This window comes from Poecilia latipinna, unplaced genomic scaffold (genome assembly GCF_001443285.1).
Source record: "Poecilia latipinna isolate Pla-1442-1.1 unplaced genomic scaffold, P_latipinna-1.0 Scaffold239, whole genome shotgun sequence".
Taxonomy (NCBI): Eukaryota; Metazoa; Chordata; class Actinopteri; order Cyprinodontiformes; family Poeciliidae; genus Poecilia; species Poecilia latipinna.
The window spans coordinates 390,291-418,040 of NW_015112855.1; the positions used below are offsets into that span (position 1 = coordinate 390,291).

Genomic DNA, 27,750 nt, shown 5'->3' on the forward strand with positions numbered 1-27,750 from the left:
GGGGGAGAAGAGGGGCAGACAAAGGGGGTTTGAGAGGAGGGGTTGGAGGTGGGGGGGCTTATGTCGCCGCCTCAGTGACGCTCAGTGTTAATAAAAGCTGGGCACCGGGGCTGAATAGGGCTCTTTTCTGTCTCATTCAAATACCGCCAGAAAGCATTTTCATTCTGCTGATAAAGTAGAGGCAGAGTGTGTGTGGTGGCACGCTGGAGCGGCAAAAACCTCTCTCCCTCTCTCTGTGTGTCTGTGTGTGCGTATTCCATGAGCATCTCCATGTGTTTGTCCTCCACCTCCCCGTGTGTCTCCCACTCTGTCTCTTTCACTGGCATTTACACTCTGAACGAGCAGACAAGCAGAGGAGAGGCTGCACAGCCTCGCTGCCGGCCCAGACTACCAGAACACACAGGGCTGCCGAAGTATAACACTTCAGTTTTGTTCATTTTACGTGAAAATTCAGTTTATTTCATTGAGAGTTTATGACAGACCGCCACAACCCCTCTGACGCCTCCCCCCCTTTAGATTCAACAGAAGTCTTTTCTTTACGAAAGTATCGCCACCACATGACGCCATGTTTTACTGGCGTCATGTTATTTGTATTGCATGGAAGGAAAACATAACAATTTGGTGTCATCTGAGGAGAACACCTATAGTTGTGCTGTATGTTACTTGTGGCAAATTTTTAAATGAAACTTCTTATGGATTTCATTTGTCAATCATGCCACGTCCACAGAGTTCAGATTTGTGAGAAAGGTACAGTCCAACGGATTCTCCCACCTGAGCTGCAGATCTGGTCAGCTCCTCCAGAGTCACCGACTCACCTTTCAGCTCAGGTGGACGGCCATGTTTTTTTAGTTTCACAGTTTGCCAACGCTCTTTCTGTTTTCAGATGATGGACTGAACAGAGCGCTGAGTCAAATCTGTTCAAATCAGAGGACTTCTAAAGAATTGCACTTAGGAAAATCAGACTAAGAGACCAAGAGCTATTTCTGCTGCTGGCATTTGACTCTCATTTGTTTCAGTTATATTTACCCAGAATGCCCTGCTAAATTGTCAGTTCCCTGCTTCTGAAGCGGTCTCTGGTTCGCTTGGATCCACATATGAATCCAAACCGCACCAGAGTTCACTTGAACCGAACTGAGACCTGCTGTAGGTCTCAGGCAACCAGAGTTTGATCAGAATTTAGTTGCACATTCACACATCCCCAAACGAAGCAGACTTTAGGCAAACACACTAGAATTTGATTATAGCGGACTAAACAGAGAAGCACCCTTAACTTACGCTGATGGCTGTAACAGGACAAAATACGAGAAAAAGTTCAACAGTGTGAATATTTTTGTACGGCACTAGATTAATGCTCCCATGGTTTGCTTAGCATGATTACTGCTGATAAATCATTTAAATGCAGTCAAAGTATCGCATTTGTAAAGCAGGAGTTGACCACTCTTGTGCTCTTCTGGGCCTCCCATTGGTCTAAGCAGCTACTAGTTCGCTTCTGCCTTGGGCCGACTCTGAAAGGATCAGAAAAGAAGAAAAATAACAAAATCAAGCTTGAAAAAAAAAAAAAAAAAAAGATGAGAGACAGGTGAACAAGGAGAGACAGGGCAGAGGAAGAGAGGAACAACAGGAAAAATGTTTTCACAAGCCACAAAACAGACATCAAAATGTCTGCAGACAAGACAGACAAGGTGAGAGAAAAAAATAAAAAGAAGGAGAAAAGGACAAGATAAAGGGAACAAAAAAAAACAGTGAGAACAACACTGCAAGTGAATCAAATGGAAGTTCTTGGTTTAAACCACCCCTTCCTCCACCTCCTCTTCCTCTTGTTGTCAGGGGCTCGGCTGGAGTTGCATTCCAGCGCGTCGCTCTCAATCCCCGTTACTCCAGGCAACACAGTTCCTTGATCTGGTCCCGCGTCATGCCGGGCAGAGAAGGAGGAGGTGAAGGTGAAGGAGAAGGAGGGGGTTGAACAGGGGACGGTTGAGAAAATGAGAGAAGGAGGTGAGGGGTGCAAGAGAGACGAAGTGGAGGGAAAGAGAGAGAGGAAATGGAGGAGTTGTCAGCAGTGAAAACGGAAAAGAAAAGAGGTGTGAAGGAGGAAGTTAAAGAGGTGAGGAGGAGGGAGGCAGAAGGAACGAGACATCTAAATGGGGAAAGCCATAAGATGGGAAGGTGAACAAAAAAGCGAGGAGGGAATAATGTATTAAGAGAGGCAAAAGAACGAGAAGAAACTAATAAAAAAAAGGATTGAAGTCTTAATACAGGCTCACTCCCACCAGTCCTCCTTCTCGATTGAAAGAAAATCACTGTTAAGGATCATTTACTTTTCTTAAGGCCATTAGAGTCAGAAGGGTTTGTTCTGAAACGCCTGGTATAATAAAGTTTAATTAAGTGGAGTAAAAGACAGCGAAAGTGGAAGGCGGCGCGGATGGTTTGCTTTCAAATCACAGATGGTCCAAGTCATATTTTGACAGCTCATGGCAATCGCTTCATAAATGCCTGAGCTCACAGACAGGTGGGATTCAGACCGAACGAAAAAGTTTGAACAGTTTTTTAAATGGATTATTTCTAGACACAAATTGCATAAACCTGCCGAGATGTATCATCTGCTTAATGTTTAAGGATGAGAGGACATTTTAATTAATGTGGCTGTCTTAATAAAAAAAAAAAATAATAATAATAATAAATGGCTTACCGTTACGAAAGCGGGATTCATTCCGCTCAAATGTCTCACAAACAACAAGAAATGTCAATTGTTGAGCTTCACTATTTATGAGTTGACAGAGTTTCTAGTGTGAAACTGTGTGAAGAGATGGATCTCTAATGTCCAGCCATCTAATGGGTGTAAACATGGATCTACGTACAAGAAGAGAGGAGTTTGTGAAGTTGCAGGATTCAAATAAAATACTTGGATTTTCTTTTGGTCATTTGGAGCACAGAAATGGTTCAGAAATAATCATATTTTTGTTACAGATCCAGAGGGGTCAGTCAGGTGTATTTTTTTTTTTAAAGTACCCTGTAGCCACTTTGGAGGACCACTGACTATTAATCTACTGCAGGGAAACATTAGGAGGGTTCCAGCAGTCTAAGGATTTCCTCATGGTTCTGTGTTAGAGCCCCTATTATTCTCTCCATAAAAGCTCCACTTTGACAGCATTTTAAGATAATATTCCCTTCCATAGCAGCTCATGGTTTAGCTCTGCATATCCCTATTTTCTAAGTACTGCTTTGTGTTTCAGATGCGTCACACCCTGGTCAGGCGCATTCAGAAAACCACAGAGAATAACTTTAGTCAATGCAAGTCAAAAATGTTGGGTTTTTTTCTACACGTTCACAAACATAAGGTGCTTTATTTGTGCTACTTCGCTTATATCTGGATATCCGCCATCGGAAGTGCAATGAAATAATCACCTGTCAATACCTTGTGCAGTGCAACAGCCAAATTGGATATTGAACAGAAAGCTGCTGACCTCTCCCTTTTCGAGTCAGAATCCATCTTTCTTCCTGTGTTTGTAATCAGGATCTCAGACAATCCAGCTTACGAGCACAAACAGGAGGCACAACAAATCACGAATGTCTCTAAACCCCTTATTTGTTTTTGAGAGGTAGATAACGATCTACGAATGCGACTTTTGGTTGTAGCATTTTGTAATATTATCTCAAGTATTTGAAAATCCATGTCAGTCAGGAAAACCAATAGGATTAGCTTGCTTTGGTGGCACTGACTGCTTCTCTTAGCCAACATTAGCGGCACGAGCTAATAAGGTAGCCGGAAATCTATCATGTTAACAACTAATAAAATGTCTATGCTTAAACTATCACAGCCTAATTCACAAATGAGCTTTGTGATATGTTTTGAGACGAGTAGATTTTTCTGTTCAGAGGCTTAAACCAAATCCCATTTTGTGGAGGATCTAGATGCTTTATTTTTTAACATAGAGAACTCTGACCTCCAAGTTCAAATGTAGGCCTAAAACTCAGTGAGATGAGTAGAAGTGGTTGAACAGGAAAAACTCTGTTCATAAAATTTGACAAAGTGTGTCGTCTTTTCATCAGAACGCTGTTCGTTTATGATCTAAATAAATAAATAAATCCATTTGCAAAAACTCACACAACAATGGGTGGGACGGCTAACCGTGTGACACGTTCCAGCCGACGGCTGCAGCACTCTGTTGAATGGAGGTAAAGAACTAGACTGTGGTAATCAGTTGGACGATAACCTGCAGATTGTAAAATCTTGATGAAACATGGTCGGCCACCTGCGTCCCAGAGGCCTCGGAATGACAAACACTCTGAGAGACCCCGCCGTATCCTCAGGTGCTGCTGCTTCAGTCAAGATTAGCAGCACGATGCAAAAAACACATCCACAGCTGCAGCTGGTTTGCATACCAAACTAAACGAAACCAAAAGCATTTAAAAACAATGGGACCAATTAATTTCTTCAATTTAAGGAAAAAAACAACATAGGGGGAAATGGATACTATGTAAAACTACATAACATTATTTGGCTTTAAGGCAATTGTGTAAATGGATAAATATGAAACTGCACCAGATTGATGAACAATAAACTAATGTTAAGCATTTTGTTGCAGCATTCCTGCTTCCTGAAGAAGCAGTTTGTAGTCTGAGTCATACCTTTTCATATTTTTAAACTTCCTGTCAACTTTTAATATTTTATAACACACACACAAAAAAAATGATCCACTGCTGGACTGTCTTGGCACCCCGACCATGGCGCTTATCAAGTTTTCTGGGGAAAATCCTGCATCATACAATCAGAGGAGGAATTTTGTTTGTCAGATTAAAAAAAAAAAAACTTTTTACACACTGGAAAACAAGCTGACAGCAACGATAAAAAGTCCAAAATGTTTACAGGGGTAGTGTTGTATTGTGAATATGGATGATGAATTAGGAAGCAATGAAGCGGAGCTGGGATTTTACAGCTGTAATCAAACATGTCGCAGTCGGTCTGAGGAGGAGAATATGAATATGAATCTGTGAAGATGGATGCCACTTTAGAAAGCAATGTAGAGCTTTCTCCTAAAGTAGAAGCATCGTTTTGCTTTCCTGGACATATATATATATATATCAATGCTTAGGATTATTTTCTCAAAGATTAACTTCTCCAAGAAGAGAATAAAACAACTTCTGACCATTGCTTTTGGCATTTGATCCTTTGAAAAAGAAGCAAAAAAACAAAAACAACACAAAATAAAAAATAGGGAGAATAAACTCCTTCTGCTTGGCTGGATGTGATTATACAAAAACATTAGTCGGGTAAGAGAAGGTGAGCGAGGAAGAAAGCAGAAGTCAAAAAAGTAAGAGACGAAAATACATCAGAAAATGAAACGTTTGAGGCGGAATTGAACATAACAGAGGAGAACAGCCTGCAATAGAAAAACATGAAATATGAATAGGCCCTTGATGATATTCCCACTCTATCTGCCTGTCAGTAGGACTTCATTGATATTCAGGGAGAGCTCCTCTTCCAGCAGCACATATCAAAAGGCTGCGTTATGATCAATAAACATGCCATGGGAATCAAAGCCTTTTTCTTTGATGGCATTGGTCATTTGCCCAGAAACTGTTTGGAAGCAGGAGCCGGGCTTTGAAGGCGGCCTGGTATGAGTCACTGGTTACATTTACAAGAGAGCAAGAGAGAGAGAGAGAGAGAGAAAGAGAGAGAGAGAGAGAGAGAGAGAGAGAGAGAGAGAGAGAAATCAGATTTTTAACCTTTTGTGGGTCAGCTGAGCTGCTGATCCTCTTGTTGCCGTCTCAACAGCAGAGAATGAGACGCCGGAGCATCTCGCCTCTGCTTAGACAGCCTTGAAAAGAGCAGCTGTAATAAAAAAAAAAAAAGAAAAAAAAGGAGAGCTGGGATTGACTGTAAAAAGAAAAATCTATATAAACAACTTGCATCCTTCAACTTTTTTGATTGATAACACTGGAGTAACAACAAAGTGTGTGACATTTCTAAGGGATCCTGTGGGTTTAGGACTGATTGAATGTGTGAAACTGTTTGACAATGATGCACAAATTAATTTAAAAAAAGTACTTATCTGTTTATTTTGGATATTTGTATACTTAAATAAAAATTGTCCCCAGAGGTCAATGTGTTTATGAAACCTAATTCAACGTATTCTAGATCTAGTGAAAAAAACAAAAAACAAAAAAAACAACATATTTTACATTTAACACCCTTGAGATCTGATCATATTTTTATTTATTTGTCTCAGATTGAAGCATCTAATACCTCCCTCATGACTGTGCCATTGTGGTGTCAGACTTTTAGTTCTCCAGATATCCAGAAAGACTTTCAAAAATGTTTTGAATTTTTTCCTTGTTCCATTTCCGTTCAGTCAAACACCACAGCATGTTGTGCATGCTGCCTTTAAACCATCAGGGCAAGCGGACAAATGGAGGGTCAAAGAGGTGGCCGAGTCTGAAAAAGGTCCGTCTACAGCACAGGATTTGAAATTGTGTTTTTTTTTTTTTCATGGTGAGTCTATAATCAGCTAAAAAACACACACACACACACATACACACACAAAAACCACTTTTTTATTCACACTGGCAGTGCTGAAAACCAATAAAAGCATCGCCTCTGAATAGTTGTAATCAATAATGTTCATGGGCTTGTCTCAGTCACTTTTCTCCAAGCACATCCTTTTGTCTCCCAAACACCAACGAGAAACGATGCCTTTTCCTTTGCAGCAGCACCGAGTTTAAGATTAGTGGTTGTCAAGCAGATTTTGCACACTTGCTTTTAGACCAAACACCAATTTGTGATCCTGTGTCCGAAACTAACAAACGACTCAATCAAAAATATTGATCTACCCATAGCCACCATACCTGCATACGAAAATAAAACATTACAATAGTTTTTATCATTTTTTAAAACATTTTAAATAGTTAATTGATTTTCATTATATCTTTTATTTTATGCACTTTCAACTAAATCTGTGTAACTCAATTTAATTGTCCATATGTTCTGAATGAAACCTGGGGATTGAAAAAAAATCCTGTAAGGGTCAATAGATAAAAACCCTTTTTTTGGGTCACTGATTTTTCATTTTATTTTATTTATTTGTTTTTTTTCCCCTCTGAATTCTGACTTTTTTTTTTTCAGTGGCCCTAATCCTCTTCCGTATAAAGAAGTACAAATAAATGCTAAAACACTGAAATTATGGATTAAAATTCTGAATGCAATTCAGGTTAAAATTATTTACATTTATTTCAGTATTAATTTATGTAATTATTTCATATTTCCTGTGCTACAATGGAAATTGTTTAGACCTTCACGATGTGTTCGTCAAATGAACTTTAGCATCTGATTGGTTAACCTGCCAGAGAGCAGGAATCGAGTCCATAGCTGCATTTAAATTCATGACGTGATGCAGGACTACAATTAAAGCTAAATGACAACTGACAAAACGCTTTTGAAGAATTTAAATATATTATTTTATTAGGTAGTTAATGAATGATGAAAAAATATATTATTACTGAAACATTAAAATGAATTAATTTCCTGTATTTAAGTTGAAATTATCCCCATATAAATATGTATTAAATAACTTGCATGTGTACAAAATTAACAAACCTTTGCAATGCAGGACTACAGGTCAGAAACATCTACATTTAATCCAAGGATGACGTTTTCCTACTCTGTAGCATACAGGAACGTTTATGCTTCACACTTACCTTCAGACAAATAAAACGGTGAAAATGTATTTTTCTCCCGTTTCTTCTATTTGCCTCTGAATTCCCTTGAAGAGCTTCAGATGCCCATTTCAGGAAAGTCGATGAGTCTCAGTGGCCGCCTGCCTGCTCATCCCAATTCTATTAGCACTGAAGCCAAGTGTTGCACCAATTACTATCACTGTCATGCCACAACCCAAATAGCACAATTCTGGTCATAACAGCAAACACACACAAAAAACAACACACACGCGTACACACAGTTGGTATGTAACTTGGCTAAGTGGGCGCTCCGCCGGCGCTCTCCAAACTGCCACCATCAGCCCTACCTCAGCTCCAGGCGGCAATATAACAGCGCCTGAGGCTGCAGCGTCGGACATTGGTCATTAATTGAGCTTAATCGTCTCATTGTTTAACAGCCTGAGACCAATCTAATGTCTGTGCCAAACCCGCGATCACTAAACACCTGGCTGCAATCAACCCGAAGCCAGGATATTTTCAGCAGAAGAGGAAGGTTTGGAAGCGGGTCACTGGTTCTCCTCTGCCGGGTTCATGTGTGATGAGACACGTCAACTTCTAATGAGCCTGAGACCAGGCTGAACTGAAACTGACTGCTTTAAAACTTCACTAAAGCACCTGATGGGGACTCGGATGGTGTGTACGATAAAATGCCCTTACTTGCATTTTAAAATGGAGGTTTTCTTTCTTTTTGTGCAGCCACATGCATGAGCAGCATGAGGGTTTGTTGTCAGCTGGGTCCCATTAGATAGAAAACATTTTACTAACCGGCTTAATAAACCAAACATCACTACAGTGTTTGTAACAAGGAGTGAATTAGAAAATATGTGACTGACTTCCATTACGGTGTAATCGATAGAACGACGTTTGTTTTGAAACCCTGAATGAAACAGAATTGAAATTATTGGTCTTGCGTAATAATCCAAGTGACTGGGGATCTGATTTGTTTTGTTTTCCATTAGCTGTAAAGCAAAAGTAAACAGAAATATGTCACACTGTGTACCAAGCCAAAAGTTTACATACGCTGAACCTTTTCTTATTTTAGGCCAGATGGAATTACCAAAATTCTGTACAGAAACATTCATGAACACATTTCTGACATTCTTTTTCTCTTTGTTGTCGTAATTAGCAAATAAAAATAGTTTTGGTAACGCTAACAGGAGAAGCTTGGTCTGACTGAAGTTTAGACACAGAGGAACAAAGTAAAGGTACAGGAGTCTTCTCCCATGTACGTAGACTTCTAGCTGTGTCGGTTTCACTTTTTGTACCAATTTACATAAATAAAAAAAATGTTGACGATATTCTAAGTCACAGTTTGGGCACAGAAGTGGGCTTTCTGAATGACCTCAGACCCACAGTAATAGATAGATGTGCATACTGTACACATGTGCGCCTGGAGCAAAACTCCAATTAGCACCACTATGAGCCCCGTGTTTGGCAGGACAGTGATGGTTGGCTGAAATCTCCAGGATTTATTACTTGTTTGCACACACACACACACACACACACACACACACACACACACACACACACACACACTGTATTATCACGCCTTCACCATGTCAGCTAGCTCGCTGGTGATTCAAGAGGCTGAAGTCAGATTGGGTGGAAGGGCTATTTGCGGATGTACAGTGAGGCTACGCATGCGGTCGGGTTGGGGGGGTCTGCAAGGGTTATCTGGTGGACGGCTGCCCACCCTTTGTGTTTCAAATCCGGGGGAATCTGTTAGCCATTGTGGCTCCCTGCTTGTTCACCAGCCAGAGAGCTGAGAGAGGGGATTTCACTTCCACAGAGCCTTTGACTAGCAGGCTTTTTTTTTTTTTTTTTTGCTTTTTTTTTTTTTATAATTGTCCTCCCTGGGTTTCTCTCCTGCTCTTTTATCCTCTCTGTCTCTGCCTCCACCCCGCCTGCTTTGTTCAGAATGCATTGCACAGTCAGCCCCGTCCAGCTATAGTATAATCTGTGAGTGACGGAGGGGAGTGATCCAGTTCTGCACTGTGATTTTAGGTTTTAGGGGGTATCACGCGTCTTCCACAGGGCGCAAGCTGCTTGCTACAGACTATGCGGGTGTTTTTACTGCCAGAGTGTCACGATTTTTTCCTATTCAGTGTATTTATTTATTTATTTATTTTTTTGTTGAGACAAAATCCAGTTTTATCTTGTTATTGTTGAAGTGTCTCTCCCCAAACCGTCAGCATGGAGGAGCTTCTGAAACAGCATGTAGTGTCAGACATCAGACAGGTCTCAGCTGTAACCAGCACTAATGAGCTTCTCTCGGATGAGTTGTGGGTGTTTAAAGGCAGAGTGATGCATGCGAGTCCGGCACTGGTGAAAAGCACTGTAAGACATTGCCACATATGACACTAGATTTAAGCAGGCTTTCTAATTTTACCTAAACCAGGGATTTCAAGCTACAAACCGTACTCGACTAAACCGTTGCTGGTCGTCGTTGCAGACATGCGAGACGCTCAGGGAGTTTCTGAACATCCAGACAGGTAGATCTCTTCGTAGACGTCGAGCAGCAGGAGAGAATGAGCATCTGATTTCATGGAGAACAAGAACATGATCACCTTTTACAAAGAATTGTTAGCTATAAAGAAAAAAATTGTTTTTCAATGGAAAACATTGTAACCTCATGCATAATTTGCAGAGGCTTTAATTAGGGCTGCAGGGTGCAAGGAAAACATGCAATTGCAATATTAATGCTAAATATTTCAGTGATAACATCAACTGTAATTAACTCATGGTGTACCAAATATTCTCTGTCTTTTTTAATGAAGGCAATGCTATGATAAAAAAAAAGATAAAAACTTTTTTCCATGATTTCAAAACCAGTAAAATCTTTATTAGACTTGACCAGCTACAGCAGTGAGAGTTCATCCAGTAAGATAAATATATCATTATTAGGCATATATATTAAATATTGCATCCGAGCCATCGTCTGAGATTATGATGATTGTGATTCTGTGCATTGTGCAGCTCTAGCTCTGACGTTTGCTTTTAGTTGGTTCTTTCTATCATGATAAGCTGTGTGATGTGGCGGAGCACCCAAACTGCAGGCAGGAGGCACAGGCAGCCTGATGGTTGAGGTAAAATAAGCTTGTAATGAGGTCCAAAATGCTTCCAGAGACAAGTGCAAGCTCTGAAATAAAAATAGACATGCCAAGCAGTACAGGGAACACAAAGGAAACAAACTGGGACCAGAGGTGGATCTGATAACGGCTGATTGGAAACGAAGGTGTTAAATACCTTCAGGGGGACAGGTTGCTTGAATTAGGAGCAGGTGAGTGATCAGTGGATGCAGGTGTGAAAAAGCTAAAAAAAACAAACAAACAAAAAAAACATTAAGTGGACACAATCAACACAAAAACACAACAATGTGAGAAAAAAAAGGCCCCAACAGATGCTGATTAAAACGAAAGGCCCTATTGAAATGAAACTAAAGTGGCACAAAATTCAGAACCAAATCAACTTTTCTACTTAATTAGAAGTGTAAGACTTTGTGAAAATCTAAACTGAAGCTGGAGCACAATAATCGGACAAGCAGTGAAGAGGCCAACGGTGACATTGAAGGAGACGGAGAGAACCACAGCGGGATCGTCTCTCAACACATAGCAAGAATATCAAGCAGACTGATGCACGCTCTCTAAATATGGCTTTTATTAATGAGTGGCAGGTAGATTTATTGAATGACAACCATAGGAACTTCTGCTTACTTGCACAGAAAATGTGTGAAAAAAGGAGCTCTGGTTGAAAGAGATCAAAATAGGACTTTCTGGCCTCCATGCACAAAGCTTTACATGAAGGGAAACGCAACACATCAGTCTCAACACACAATAGAATGGAAAGATGGTTCTGTAAAGTCTTGGAGGATGTACATACTGTATTTTATTTGTAAAAAATTCAAACATCACGTGTAATTTTTCTTTACCCTTTACAACGAAGCACTGCTTTGTGTCGGTCAAATAAAATTCACTGCACTGTGCATTTCATCTACGAGCTAAAAGCACAAACTGCATCCTCACAGTCTCAGATCTCACGGAAATAATGGTTGACAGGACATTCAAGAACTGCAAACAGGTTTTACGGAAAGGGTTTAACGTAAAAGTCTCTTTTATGAAAGTTAAGAGTCCGACTGTGGACCGTTTGTTCATTTCCATGGGAGACGCTCTCCTTTCCCAGTCACTTTCATGCTGCTCATCAAAATGTGAAGGCACAACAGCGCTCCGACGGCACACTGGGCTTTGATTGATGCAGACAGGAAGAGGTGAAATCAAATGCTAAAAATATGAGCAGACTTTTACCACGGCAGCCTTGTAGGTCTGAGACATGTGTGGAATAATCAGGGGTGAGTAATGTGGAAAAGCCTCTCAGGGGACGACAGGTTATAAAACAAACGGAGCTTCCTGATGGTTTTGTTGTATTGCTGCAGAAGTGCGTGTGCTGTACGCGTTTAATACCAGTCACACGCTGCGCTCCGTCGTTTCTCTGCTCCACTTCCTGCCGCTGTGCTCTGTGGTCTGTCACCGGGCCTGGAAGAGGGGATGAGGACGTAAAAGGAGGAGGAATGCTGGGTTCCCTCCTGGAAGCGACAGAGATGCAACATGAATCGGTTCGTGGTGTTAAGGAGAGAAAAAGGTTAAATACAGAAAGATGACTGGAGGGATTCTGGCTCAGTTACAGCTTCAAGGAGTAAAAAAATATATATATATATATAGAACTGCACTATTTCTGTTGTTAAAAGGGAGATCTGTAAATACTTTATGGACCATCTGGACATTGAGATTTCTGAAGATTAAATAACTGACTAACAGTAAACCACAGACGGTCAGTAAGCTAAAGGCACAAAACACTCAGCAAAAAAAAAAGAAAAAGAAAGAAAATGTGTGCTGACTGTTGTAATTAAAAGAAGCAAAAAAAAGCAAAAAGCAAGTAATAAAAACATTTTAAAATCAGCATGCCAAATGTTCAGCTTAGTAGTATATCTTCAAGTTCAATAACATGCATTATCATCCGTTAGTTTTCCTTTTGCAGTCAAAACCGCTTCGACCCGTAGAGGCCAGGACTTCACCAGAACCCCGGAGGTGTGCTCTGGTATCTGGCACCGAGACGGCAGCAGCACATCCTGTAAGTCCAGTCATTTGTGAGGAATGGCCTCCATGTTTATCCAGCACATCCCACAGAAGCTCGATTGGATTCAGATCTGAGGAATTTGGAGGCCAAGCTAACACCTCAAACTTTCTCTGTTTTGCTCCCCAAACCAAACCTGGACCATTTTCACTTTTATGAGGAATAATCTGTTTCTTGCTGAATGAAACCATGGAAATCAGTAAAAAGAAAAAAAAAAACAAGAAAAAGAAAAAAAAAGCATTATCGTGCATATGGCCTGCAATAATGCAGAGGTAGGTGGTAAATGTCTAAGTTGATGATAAACCCCAGTGTTTCCAGGAGAATATTTCCTCATACGTCACCCTGCCTCTGCCCAAAGAGCACCACTGTTGCCAATTTGAGCAGCACTGGTCCGTCTGTTGGATCACGCCACACCTTCCAGCTTTTACTCCCCTTATGTAGCAGCGCTGCATGTGAATCTCTCGCTGCTCCTTTCTTGGACTAATCATCTTGATCGAGACCAGGAACAACCCACGAGAACTGCTGTATCGGAGACGCTCTGATCATCAGGATCTGGATGGCTAAAATCCTGACACACAATTTCTCTCCCCCCCCACTTCCGAAATCAGTTTTGAAGACAAAATGCTCATTTGGAGTGTGCGCACATTCCTCCAGACAGAACTGGAGTGACTGAGCCAGGTTTCTGAAAAACATATTTTCAACTCCCACCCACAAACTTTCTATGGGAGATCAGTATTTTTGTGAGAGCAACTCAAATACATGCATATTAAGCCACTTCATTTGATGTATATCTGGTTCTTTCAATGGCCCTTTAATTAAATATCAAATGGTTAGAACAGATGTGTTGTAATTTGTGTTTTCAAGAGGGACTCTAGAGGGTTTGAGCAACTTGCAGTAAGTAATTCTCCGAGCCACTAAAGTTTGGGTAAACTCATGTTTTTGGAGTTTAGCAGATATAAATCATTTTGGTCACCTTAACTGACCTAAAACAGGTAATGTTAATCTGATGTAAAGTCAGAGAGTGGAAAAACAACAACAAAAAAGATAGGTAGAAAGCTGAATAATTTTTAGTCGACAAAGTTTTACTTCAATAAAAGAAAAGCCACTTCTATTGCAGTCACTTGGATTAAAAAGTACATTTTGAGAGACCGAAGCTCTGAATGTTGGCAAATACAAAAAGCAAACAGGCTGAACCAAAACTCTCAGAGTCTATCAACAAACCAAGCGAAGTAGGAATAAATTAAAAGCAAGACTGTGTATAGGAGACATCTAGACCAAAAAAAGAAAAAAAAAACCTACAAAAAACCAGTGAACTGGAGAGGAGAGGAAGACGAGTGATGATACATTAAAGACAAAACTCGAGACTGGAGAAGCTGAGACAGCAGACGGATGCTCAGAGTGATGTAAACAAGAAAACCAGAAAATGACAAAAAGCAGAGGAGGAGAGAGTAACGTGCAGCAAAATGTATGGATATATATATGTGTGTGTATGCGTGTGTGTGTGTGCGTGTGTGTGTGTGTGTGTGTGTGTGTGTGCGTGTGTGTGTGTGTGTGAGGGTTCCTGTATGAGGCGTGTGGAGCGTGGGGGCTGCATGGCTGAGCAATTTCTGTCCAGTTGACTGGTTGTATGGTAGGGGGTCCCTGGGAGAGCTTTGATCATTACCGAGTGTGACAGAAGAGTTCTGACAGAGAGGTAGCCCCCAACCCGACCTATCACACACACACACACACACACACACACACACACACACACACACACACACACACACACACACACACACACACACACACGCACACACACAGGGTGATACAGCAGCTTCACCATGACCTCTAATGTTACTATCCTACACGGCCGGGACATGAAATGTTGCAGAGAGGGAACCTAAAGATCGCTAATCGCCTTCTTGACAGATTGGACATGTTCCTATATCAGCCTCTTAATGTCTGTGCTGTCTGATATTTGTCTCTATAGAGAGTGCAACTATTGCAACTATTTGCAATATATATTTTTTTATTTTAAGGTCAACTGGTATTTCATTGAGTCCGTAATTCCATACAGTCCAAAAAGGTTCTCTGGTCCGTCTGAGCAGGAACGGGCCCACAGCATCATAAACCCTACACCACACTCAGCATCAAGAAAAAGGGACATTAAACCCACATCCTCGTTCAGCCTCGTTTGTCAACAGGTCCAGTGGTTTTTAGCATTTTAATGGTCGTTCTGATTGAAGATGTGAAAGAAATTAAGTGAGTAGCTGTTTTCCTTGTTGGCTAAAAATGCCTTCTGGAAATTGCAAGGGACGTCGCAAAGTGTGGACGTAGATTTTATTTTTTCAAAAACGACAACGTTCCAGTGTCTCCCATCTCCGCCCGCTCCTTTAATAAGCAATGAGCAATTGTTGCCATATTTAACAAATTGCAAACAATTATATGCCTGAGTGGCGTGGTTCTGAGCTGGAAGTGCTTAAAATGTCTACAGTTGTGGTAAGGATGCGTGTTTTCATGTTAAACTTTGGAAAACATTTTTTTAAATTACTCTCAAAGGCGAAAACAGGTTCTGCTGTCTTCATTGATCTAAAATTATAGCTTCTGTTTAGACATCCGAGTAAAGGCTTGTTAAGTAATTTACCTGTCAGAATAAAACTTTGAATCAAATTCTAACTTCTGTTAAATATTTCCTACCTGAAAGATTTGCGCTTGGACGTAAAAAAAAAAAAAAAAACCCTTTTAGAAGTTAATCCAGTTACCGAACAGCTTTTCCTCTGTCACTGGGCTGAGAAAAACACCTACCAGTCAGGAAATGGATTCATAATTGTTATCAAAAAGCTCAAAAATGTCTGTTTACTGCACATCAGGACAATTGTTATTTATATTTTGTGACATTAGATGGTATAGCAAGTTGTTATTGTGAACTAAATCTGAGCCTCTGCCTCATTTTCCTGTCAGTTAGTGGTAATTTCTAAAATTTGCTTGTTTTTCTTCCTTTGTGTTGGTAAAACCTTATGAATCATTAGCATGCCCCACAACCTAAAACCACCAACAGAGTTTGAATTACAGGAAGAGAAAGAATCCACAAGATTAAGCTTTTCACAATTTTACTTTGTCAATTATCTTTTCAAATGTAGTTAATCAAATAATCTGTTCATCTAATGATCACACATACTTAGACAGAAATTTGACAGAAACAATAAAGAATGTTGTTTATTTCCACATTAAAAACTCTAGAAAAAAGCCAATAGTTTAAAATGGAAAAAAATAAATGTGGGCCCCTCCTGGGTCATAACCTCAACTGAAAGTGAGAAATAGGAAATGTCATATATGACAATTTATTCGCTGAAAGCAGAAGGTCCTACCTTTATTAAATCAGCAGAACTCATCAAAATGTAAAAACTGATCAAACATTTGATTATCTACAGATCCCACATCCACAAATGTTTCATATTCACACCATGCAAGCCAACATGTTGGCCTGCAAATGTCTGCTTGTGCACATATGACGTATAAAGTTACGTGCTCTTCGAACAAGTCAAGAAATTCAACAGTAAAAACCTATAAGGGGAAAATATGCGTCCAGCTTCTGTCAACATTAAAACGAGCGTTTCGTAAGATTAGTACTATTAAAAAGTCATTTATTTTTAAGACTATTGTATGAAATGAAGGTGAGTGAATTACTCAGCAGAATAAAAGCCCCCACCTTCCACTTCCACACCAGAAAGCCTCGTTTCCACAAATAGTTTTAGTTGTGCTTGAAGACTGTTATTAGAAAAATACATATATTTTTGGATGCTTTATACAAAGTATTTAAAGTAGTATAGGTGGAGAAGGCATCTTGCAATCGAAACGCTGCGGGTAACATTTCAGCAATAAATGTACACTTACCCCTGGTAGAAGCAAAAAGGCTTAAGTTAGCAGCTAGTTAGCAGTAGCCTCAACCGCCTCGAGTTGCAGAACAGAGCGAGGATGTTTCCCTGCATCTCAGAATAATCCTGCCAGAAAAAAAGTTAAGATCTGTGACTATTAAGGTCAACTTACTTTTTCTTAATGAATTTCAGACATTTTAAGGCCTTATTTTTAGATAAGTACATTTAAGCCTTTTTAAGTATGCACAGATACACTGTGAAAAAGTAAGTCCAAAATGTTTATTTAATCCAGCAGACTTGGGGGGGTCTGCTGTATTAAATTAGTGCTAGAAGTATCACAAACACTTAGATTTCAAAAGTGATACAGCTGGCACCGAAAGGTGAATGTAGCATTTCTGCGCACAGCCTGATGACCACGGAGTAGGAAAATGTCCGGGCCGAAGGCACCGTGCTGTTTAAAATGAATGAAACCCTAAACAAGCCAGAAGCAACGGGAAAATCATTTGATCGCTGCCATTTACACTTTAATAAACAGCCATTTGAAGTTTGACTGGCAGTGTGCCTCATAGTTCAATAGAAACTGCCCCTGAAATGACCGAAAGCAACCCTGGAGGTGATCAAACCATCCATCTGAGAGAACCCACCGGCCTACACACATCCCCGCTCCAATAATAGAACATTAATTTCCCAATTTATTTTGTCTCTAGTTGCCAGCCCGCCAGTCCTTCAGGTGTTTTCACTCAGATTCAGGCTTCTCAGGCTCTCTGTGAACTGGTAATTAGTTTCTCCTGGCTTTCTGTTTCACTGCCTATAGTGTGTGCGTGTGTGCGTGTGTATGTGTGAGTCACATCCAGACAGAAATCAATTTCAGGCGGAGATCTATCAGCTTTTGTAGCCAGCGATCCAATCATCAAATAATGCATCTGATATCACGCTGTCGAGGTGGTCTGTTCAGGGGAATGATTCACTTTCTCTTTCTTTCTCTCCGTCTTTCTTCCTCTCTCCTCTATCTCTGCGATTCAGCTCTATGTCCCCCCCCCCACAAACACACACACTTGCAGTATCTCACACAATCTGTTTCACACACATTCCAGGGAATGAGGTGATGGATAGTATTAGGAAACACGACTTCACCCGAGGATTATCGGGGGGAAAAAAAAAACCTTCCTTCAGTCTCTTTTATTCTGTTAGATATCATCAGCTTAAGATGTTTACAGCACACCAGGAGATATTTTCAGACAAGAGGCTGTGATTTATTCACTTTGTCTACCTCTGATTCAGTGAGTGACTGCAGCAATACATCCAATGTGCCATGCCAACAGGTAGAGAAACCAACAGGTATACAGAGAGCAGGAGCTGTACATCACTGGAAACTCTCTCTTGTGTTTTTAAAAAGATGTTTCTTAAACCTTTAAACTTGGTTTTAAAGAAAAGCAGTTAAGCTTTTATCACATTTCATATTGTTTAGTGCAGATATAAAGTAATTGCAGGAAATTTTTGGCCATTTGCGGTATGGTCACAGTGTTAGCCAATTGTTGGAATCTTGCCTGTCACTCGGTCTATGTGTTTATTTTTTATTATTTTGTCCTCCAATTACCCAAAATGCACCCACACAAATCCTTTAAACGGTGAGGAAGGCTCCGAAACCGACCGTTGTCAGCCGGTCCGCTCAAAAACCACTTCCTTTCATATTTCAAATAAGAGTCTCAAACATAGATGCATCACAGCACACACCTTTGTGTCTGGAGCTCATTATAATAGCTTACATTTACTTCACCAGCCTCCCCCCCCCCCAAAAAAAAAGAAACGCTAACAGCAACCGGGTAACGCAGAGCCATTACATCCAAACCCTGCAGTCGCCTCGATATCACCAGCTAACTGCCCATTCAAACTCCAAAGACGGCTTATTAAAACCTGCTCCTGCTGAACGTCTGCATCCTTTCCATGGAATGTGACCATTGGGATGACAATTAGGTTGATTTTGTCTCTGCCAGACCTCCGTATTATGTATAAAACATTCTTGCAAATGAGAGAACTGCCTCGGGCTAGAGGTGCTGAACTTTGAATCTTTATTGCAAAGGACTGCATTAATCCTCTCAACTTTGTTAGCCTACAGCCAGTGCAGTCTTTTACCAAGAAATGGAAAAAACTGATGACTCCGCGTTTCATGCATACAAACTTCAACGTTGGATAAAATAGTGGTTTAAAGTGTCTGCGGCCTCTAAAAAAGAATGAAGAAAGGTTAGCATCTGCGTACGAGGGCTTGATAGGCGTTGGCGTCTTGGATGTGACAGACCACATAAATCTTTCAAATTTTTAGAATTAAAACAAAAAAGTGAGAGGTTGATAAACATATTTTAAAAGAGCTTAGACTTTATCAGACAGAAGAGAGACAGACCGATGACAAACCGAGTAATGCACTTTTCTGAAATCTTTCCTTACTTTCATGTCTGCCTGCAGGAGTTATAAAAGTAGTGCGCTTGGCTCTCTGAAGGTCTTCCGGACCTTTTCAGGTCACACTGCTGCAGTTCAACGCATTCAGGGATCTAAGACATGGGGATGACAACTTGCAGACGTTAAAACTGAGCATCAGAGTTGGGAAGAAAAGTAGTTCATGTAACTTTGAATGTGACGCGGCTGTTGCTGTCAGACGGGCCAGTCTGCTGATTTCAGACTCATCTGATCTGCTGGGATTATTCAGGCACCGCCATCTCTGCGGTTTGCAGAGACTGGTCCGAAAAAGAGACGATGTCCGGCGAGGGGTTAGTGGAAACGCCTTGTTGATGATGGAGGTCAGAGGAGAATGGATTTGATATTACGGAAAGGGCAACAGCAGCTACAGGTGAATATCGTATTTGTTGAGAACAGAAAATTGAGACAATTCAAACAGAAATCATTCAGGATGAACTAGTGGTGGGCGATACGGACTTAAAAGTTTTATTATTTATGCTATGTTTTGTGTTGCTGTTGTGATTACAATAAAACTGACTGTAAGAACTATTTATTTCTTCTTTTTTAGGTAACCATATGACTGACTGCATAACAACAATCACAGCCCCACAAATACAAATTCTGCTCTTGGAAAAAAAAAAAAATTGAATCACTTCTTTAGGACACCAGCCACATAAAGAAGTGTGATTTGCATCACTTAGCGGCACGTAGTAACTGCATTTAAACATATTTTCAAATTTATTGATATTGTTTGATACACTCAATGAACAATCAGTGGAGAAAATAGTAATACTATATTGAAAAAGAACTGTTTTTTTCTTTTTAAATATCACTATAAAACTAACAATATAGACAGTTTTTTATTCCTTTTAAATATCACTAATCGGCATTTATTGAGACAATGATAAATCAAAATTCTCATCATGATAAGAAATTTATCACGATAAATGATAAACGATATGAAACTTGCCCATCCATCAGGTGAAAGGGATGGGCAAAACTTTATGAAGAGAACATCTTTTGAGGCTCATTTCCCCCATTTTGTTTAGTTTAACATATCAAAAATAGTAAAGGTTACAGTTTTAAAGACAGAAAATAGCATCTTTGGACCAGTAAGTTGGTTTTTAAAGAACCATGGGGTGAACTCAACAGAGTCCTCCTCTCTGGTCTTCTGCTATTTCACTTACTTCTCAAAGATAATATCCAGATATTGTTAATCTGCTGTAAAAATATTTTTAACCATCTCCAGCTTTTGGTTTTTATCACTCTGAGGATCCTTCTTGCTCTTTCACTGCTCGTTTTTAAGTCCCTGCGGGACAGTATGCATTCAGGTTGAAATCTCCTGCACAAAATTTTAAACCTGCATACTTGTGTAACCACTCTACAATTTGTTCCCAAGTACTTCAGCGTCTAGCACGTTTCCCTCTGAGAGTGTTAACAGGTTTTCTTTTCGCTCCACTTGAGTGCGTTTGCATTTGACGCTGTGTGTAACTTTGTGCGTGTGTGTGTGTGTATACCGAGGACTGCAGCAAGAAGTGTGTGTGTGTGTGTGTGTGTGTGTGTGTGTGTGTGTGCGTTTCTAAGTGCCATACACCTGCAGCTTGCAATCATGTGTGCATTTTCATGTAAATGCATGCTTTGGGTGTAGCCAAGCAGCAACTGTGTATTAACCAGCTGTACTCACTGTTGTGTTTTAGTGTGTGTGTGTGTGTGTGTGTGTGTGTGTGTGTGTTTGTGTGTAATTTTTTTGAGGGTAAACCATTGATGTCATAATGCACAGAAGCAGACAGCCTCTCCCAGTGTGATGCCAAGACAAACGCTCCAAATATCTCTATTTACCATCAGTTCACCCCACACACACTCTAGAATGAGCATATGGCAGCCCCCCTCCACACACACGCACACACACACACTCCTCCTTTTCTTCAAATTTTACCAAGTGTGATGCTCAACACACGCAAACACATTACCACGTCTCTCATTCACTTCACCGCCCATCCCGACATCATGCATCTCTCTCCTACAATTATCTGTCGATCCCAGTGAATTATCATTCACTCATTTAGCCCCATCACTCCTCCTCTCGCTTCATTTGCCGCCTCTCGCTCCGTCTCTCCTTCAGGAGAAAGGTCAGCTCTCACCAGGAGACTCACTGGCCTGTCAGAAAGATAGAGGGGAGAAGGAGGAGGAGGAGGGAGGGAGGGAGGGACGAAGAGGTGGAATGATGGAGCGCAGTCTGCTCTCGGCCAGCTAAATTTACTCACCAGCGGCGCGCAATTTCAGGTCATATACATGGAGATCTCCTGCCATCCCGGAACGTCCACACAATGGGAAAATGGCTTCTGTTTTGCATCCTGTTTTGATTGAAGTGCTGTGCTGCAGAGCCAAAGCAGGGATGGTTAGAGAGGCAGACGGAGTCCAGGTCCTGATAAACACCTGCTCAGATAGGAGGCACAGATTTTCATGCTCAAGCATTTCTTTTCATCCTGCTTGAGAGAATATGCAGTGCCTGAATATTTTTTTATTCGTTTTGTTCGCATTTTGTGATTGTACAGCTGAACATTTTCAAGCTTTTGTGTTGGGATTTAATGTGATAGTGGCACATAAACAGTGAAGGGGAAATGATAAAGGATTTTTAAAATATGGTACCTATTTTATGAAATATTGTATGAAAGCATTTTTAATCTTTTACCCCTGCACTGTTGGGTGGACTAGTCAAAGATTCTCCGTGCCAAGAGACGTCATCAACAAAGTACCAACAATTATTTGGCTAAAAGACAACTCAAGTGTTACTTGAGTCATCATTTTTCAGAAACGACGTTATCTGACAGTCAAATTTATAAAATCTCATTTATTATTATTTCCTAATAATAAGTTAAAAAAGTGAATCAGTGTGAATAACATCTTTGATATTCAAATTAGGGCAGAAAAACACCTGTAAAAACAAAACTACCTGTTTTTGTTTTTACAAAAAAAAAAAAGTAACAGAAACCAAGATCTAAAGACAGACAAACCTTGGGAAGATCAACAAGATTCTCCTCTGACAGGGCTTAATCTCAAAACTCATACATCCAAACATTAGCAGTAGGTAACATATAGCGAATCCTGCTTCCAGTAACGAGATCAGCTGTACACACCGTATTCACTTGCCGTCCATATGGCACAGAAAGCTCTGCAGACAGAAAGTATCATTAGGAAACAAGCAGCTTGTGTAGATACAGCTTGTGTCATACGTCTGTGTGGGTGTCTGTCTCCGTCTGATGCTTGCTTGGTGCTTGTTCTTGACTCAGAGGAGCGACTGAAGTGGATAGAATAACCAAATATTGCATTCAGGTAAGAATAGATTTACTTCAAAATGATATTATTCAAGGAACAGTAAAAATACCTACAAAAGCACTTTCATTTCAAAATGTTAGTTCAGTAGAGGTAACTTAATGTGATATAATTCTCCTCTACTCTGGAGAAAATCCAATTAAAAAAGCTGCTTTCAGCAGTCAATGGATTAGTAAATAGATTTTATGTACATGTAATTTAATTTCAGCGCAAATTTGAAGGCCATGGGGGTTTTACAGAGACGACCAAGGAACACACAGCACGGTCAAGGTTAAAGATTATGAGAATTTTATTGCATGTTTAGGTTATAAAAAATGTTGAATCCATAAATGGATCTGTAAACCCACCAAGATATTGGAATCTTATGAACTGAAAGATTGGCCAAGTGCTGGGTTTATCAGAGAAGTAGCGACGAGTCACTTGGTAACTTGAGAGGAGGCGCCGTGGTCCACAGCTCAGATGAGACAATTTGTTAAGAGGACAACTATTGTCAGTGAACTCCACACACCCGGCCTTCAAATAAGAAGAAAGTAACGGTTGTAGGAAGAAGAGGTTCTGGTCAGACGAGACCAAAAGTGAACTTTCCAACCTACATGTAAAGCAGTTTGTGTGTCAACACTGCACATACCCTAAACACATTTTATTTCTAATACAACCTGATTTATCATGTTTGTGAGGATACCCACGGTTTTACTTTTTAAAGGATTCATTTCATTTCTAAAGAATCCCATGAGGTCATCGGTGCTGAGGGACGAGCGAATGGACAGCTCCAAAGAGCTGCGGCTCTGTGTAAGTTAAAAGAAAGATTGTTCTTGTTCACCTTGATTAACGATGACAAATACTCTGCCCTAGCTTGGCGAAAGGTCGTTTTATACAACAATAGACCATTTTTTCTGATGAAGTGGGTCTGCTCCAAATGTGAGTGCCTTTTTTTTTTTCTCAAATGTCTCAGAGATCCTACTTGAAGCTACGCAGCTCTAAATTCAACCAGGAATCAGCCTCTTCAAACTAATTACCTTCTCTTCTAGCTTCTGCTTCACACATTGTAGTAGCAAATCTGACAATAGGAAAATCAATTTGTAAACAAATGGAAAGTTGTGTTATTTTTTTTTACTTATTTTGTCTAGAACAATGTAAAAATGTCCTCCCACATTTCACAATTAGATTTTTGTATGTTCCAGTCCAGCAAATAAAATGCCAATAAAATAACCCTGAATTATGGGATTGCTCGGAGACAAAAGGTGAAAATGTTCATTGTGAGAATCATGATGTAGATTCAAATCTGATTGGTTTTCTTTCCACAAACCCCTGGCAGATTAACAAGAGAAAAGTAAAGAAATCATCAAAATTAGACAGATAATGCTTATTCCTGCATTATGATGAATAAAGAGAATGCACATGCCGAATGCAATGCCATCTGAGCAGTTGGAGTTGCGGTGGTTTTACTAAAAGCCTCTGCTGTGAACGGGGGGTATTAGCTCCCCTCTTGGAAAAAGAGATAAGTCAAGGAAACAAATCATCAACCTTCTGGTGTCTAAGCAATAGCTGCCCTCAGGCTTTAATGACTTCATGAATGTCTCAGTATTGATTTTTGGATGTACTTTGGTGATGTGCGGACCAGAAAAATCCCAGATTTCCAAGACGTATGTGAGATAGCTCCTGTTTGTGGACAATGGGAAGGGTAATCAGACAAAATAGCAAGGGGCTGCTCCAGACGGAGAAATTAAATTACATCTTGTGAAAAATCTTTGTTTTTTTTTTTTTTTCTGAAGATGAACGAGCTAATATTAACTTTTTAACCTGACAAGGTGGAAGTCGGTATGAGTTGGAGGATTCCCTCCAAGCCCTTGATAATTTAGTTAATTCTAGTTTTAATGGGCTGCATTAGTTCCTTATAGCCCATCATCACATACAAGAGAGACCTTCTTATACAAACATACAGGGTAATAAAGGTAATAACAACACGAGAGGCTTGCAATAAATGGATGGAAAAAGAAATAACCATCCGTTGATGTTTTCTTTATTGTCCTTAAATGGGCTTAAAGTCATCCACTCTAATTAGGCTGGACAGTGGCTTCACAGGAAAAAGTCATTTTCACTAAGTCTTGTGTGTATAAAGGAACATTGTTTGCCATAAAATGCCACGAGTAGAGACTATAGTTGCTCTGATTCAGTAACATATAGGGAACTAATTTCAGCAGTAATTTATTTGTGAATGAAAATATTCCTCTCCAGCTAGGCAAGGACAAAAGGTTCTCACATTATAACAACCTTATTGATGTTACAGCTAAAACAATGTAAAGCAATGAATATCGCAGCTCCAAAAATATTGTTTTATAGTCTTATTATTTAATAATTATGGTTATTTGGATGGACAGACTTGAAAGTGCAAACAGCAGCATTCAAATAAAGTAATCTAACTTTTCTTAACTTATTTATTGATTTTTGTTATTCAGCATTTGGTACCGATTTCAGGTGAATCAATGTGACTGAGTAACGTCAAACGCAACCAACAGATCCCAGGGCAAGTACATTTGCAGAGCGGTAAATAATAAATATGTCAAACGGAAAGACATGGAGAAATGCATCAGACCAAAAATTTTGAATTTAATTTATAGAAGATTTTGGCCTTAACACACAGCCTTGAGGAACACCTTTTATGACATCCAAGTAATAGTGAGAACAACCTCAAAGCTGAACACAATGCACATGACCAGAAAGATAAGGAAAAGCTGATTAACACCAGAGTCAGAATCACAAAGCTTTATTGCCAAATATACATTTTTTCACCATGAATTACATGCACCCAGCATGCAACATGCTCTGCCAAGAGCAACAGAACAAAGTGAATATAAAACATGCATAATGTCTGCTCAGTAGGAGACCAGAGTGCATGTAGGGTTGAGTTGGGGTTGGTGTGCCACGGAGTAAACAGCAGGGTAGGGTTTATTTGAGAAAACACATATGCTGCAATGTTACTACATTTTCTTTGAAGAAATTTGTGCAACTCTTAGATGAGACTATTTAGATCGAATGAATTATGTTATCCATGTGATGCTACATTTGGTAAATGTTCTTTAAAAAACCATAATAGATTTTTAATAAACTAAACATGATGAACTCGTTACCTTTTCCCATTCAGTATTCTGATAGGGTTTTTTTTTAAATGACAAATTATGTAAACAGGTAACACCTCAGCAGCCTCTGTATAAAACTCACCTCAAGCTGACTGTGAAATGCAGAACACAGGAATGCATCTCTGGTTCATATTTTTCAAACGCTGGACAGAAGCACTCATTAGGCTGCTCATTTCCCATCCTACAGTAACTATAAGCTGCTTCCTCAGATGCACAGAGCAAAGTCAGTTAATAAGGTGGATGCAAACCAAAAGTGTTCATATTTTAGACTGCGCAAAGAAGAAAGTTTCAAACAGCCACAAAAGAAACATGCAAATTCTCCAAAGGAATACCTGAAGCCGAGGTCTGAAGCAGGGAACTTCTTGCTGTGAGGTGATAGCACTAATCACCGCACCACCCCACAGGTGGGATATGTATTTCCACCAAAGCCCCTGTTCTCTCCCAGCAGCTTTGGACAGAGACGTCTCTGTGTGCCAGCATTAATTGCTCCAGACTCTAAACTCTCCTTGTGGCGCTGCTGTAGAAGCGGCTTTGATGTCCGTGGAGTTCATCTCCAACCACGGAGCCTCTGCTACTCGTCCTCGTGTGAATCAGCTCAAAGGAGCTCCAGGATCTATCACGAAGAAGCCAAGACAGGTCGCTGTGGTAATTGTTCTTTGCGTAGGCTGCTCTTCTTTTGCTGTTGCAGGAAGCAAGGAAATGCATAAATACGGTGTGGAGGAAACAATACTGATTTTTTTTTTTTTTTTCAAAAGCTTTCTACAAAAAAAAAACAAAAAAAATCTGAAAAGTGTGACAAGCACATTCACTGTGCCTATTTTACTCTTAAAAAGAAATACAGTCAACCTGAGAACAGTTCAGTCTCAGTAGAAATCAAACTGTAAAGGCTTTAGATCTTTGTTTAGAGAACATTTGAAGATCTCACAAAGAACTATCAAATACATTTTAACGTGTATGACAAACCAAACCATGGCAGTCTGCCTAAGCTGCAGCCAAGAGTTTCATTACATATGGAGGAGCTTCAGAGGCGTTGAAGAACTGCTAGTCGTGTACATGGATATTTTGATCCTCTTGGACAAGTGTCAAAAAGTGAGCCTTTGTTGAGAGAAAGCCAAAAGGCTTACTTGATATTTTCCACATTAAACATATGAAGGACATTTTTTGGTCAGGTGAGGCTAAAATCGACCTTTATAACCGCTCTTCTGCTCCCAGCTGTAAAAAAAAAAACAAACAAAAAAACCTTGTTGTCGTGGTTACACATTTGAACAACAGTTCAAAAGCTAAAAAGTAAGAGCGAAAATCCTTCCAGCTGTACACAGCATCCAAAACCAGAAGGAATTACTGTCCAAACGTATATCGCCTCATCCAAAGACAAAAATGACCTACAAACATCAACAAAAAGCACAAATCTGAACTAACTTAGCGCTACTCCAAGATGCTGCCACTTCAAGCTTTAGTTACTTAATAATGTAAAGTAGCGTTCCATTTACTCTGAACTCCCGACCAGACAGATAACTCTGCCACTACAGAGTGTGTTAAAATGTGACTGGAGCAGTTCAGTGTTGAACTAACAGAAATCAGAGGCTAACCTGTTGCTTATGCAGCTAAACCGCATGTCTCAGTGAAAACCTCTTCATGTCTTAGCTGTGACTCCAAGTCCACTTCTTACTTAATATGGGCAGCTCTGTGAATACGAGCAGCTTTTATCTCCAGCAGTCACCTGGATCCAAATTTTAACCCACTAATCTGAATGAACGCCCCTGACCCTTCTGCTTCTGCCTTGATGTTAACAAAAACCAACAGCGTGCTGCTACAAGTATTCAGCCTTATTCCTGATGGTTTGTTCCCGCGTGTGTTTGTTACATAGAGGGAAGAACATGCCAGATTTAATTGAAGCATTTTAAGTGCTCTTGAGGATTCAGTATTATACATGCAGTGGATTTAAACGCCTGGCATTTTTGGATCAGATGGTTATTTATACTGAAGACTTACTTTCACTTCTGGTCTGACTTATATCTGTATCTTTACATCAACACTGTGTCAATATTAGGACTTTAAATTGACATCATCTATATTTATATCAGCATCCATCTGGTTCGTCCTCTATAAAGGTATAATTTCCTGAAGGTGCC

At 40.0% G+C, this 27,750-nt stretch overlaps 1 long non-coding RNA gene across 1 annotated transcript; it reads right to left on the minus strand.

The window, feature by feature from the left end:
- Positions 1-11,080: 11,080 nt before the first annotated feature.
- Positions 11,081-26,302, minus strand: LOC106947423 (uncharacterized). Its single transcript, XR_001424982.1, has 3 exons — positions 25,951-26,302; positions 21,413-21,524; positions 11,081-12,292 (listed from the first exon to the last, which is right to left on the minus strand). It is a non-coding gene; the product is annotated as an uncharacterized LOC106947423 (long non-coding RNA).
- Positions 26,303-27,750: the final 1,448 nt, after the last annotated feature.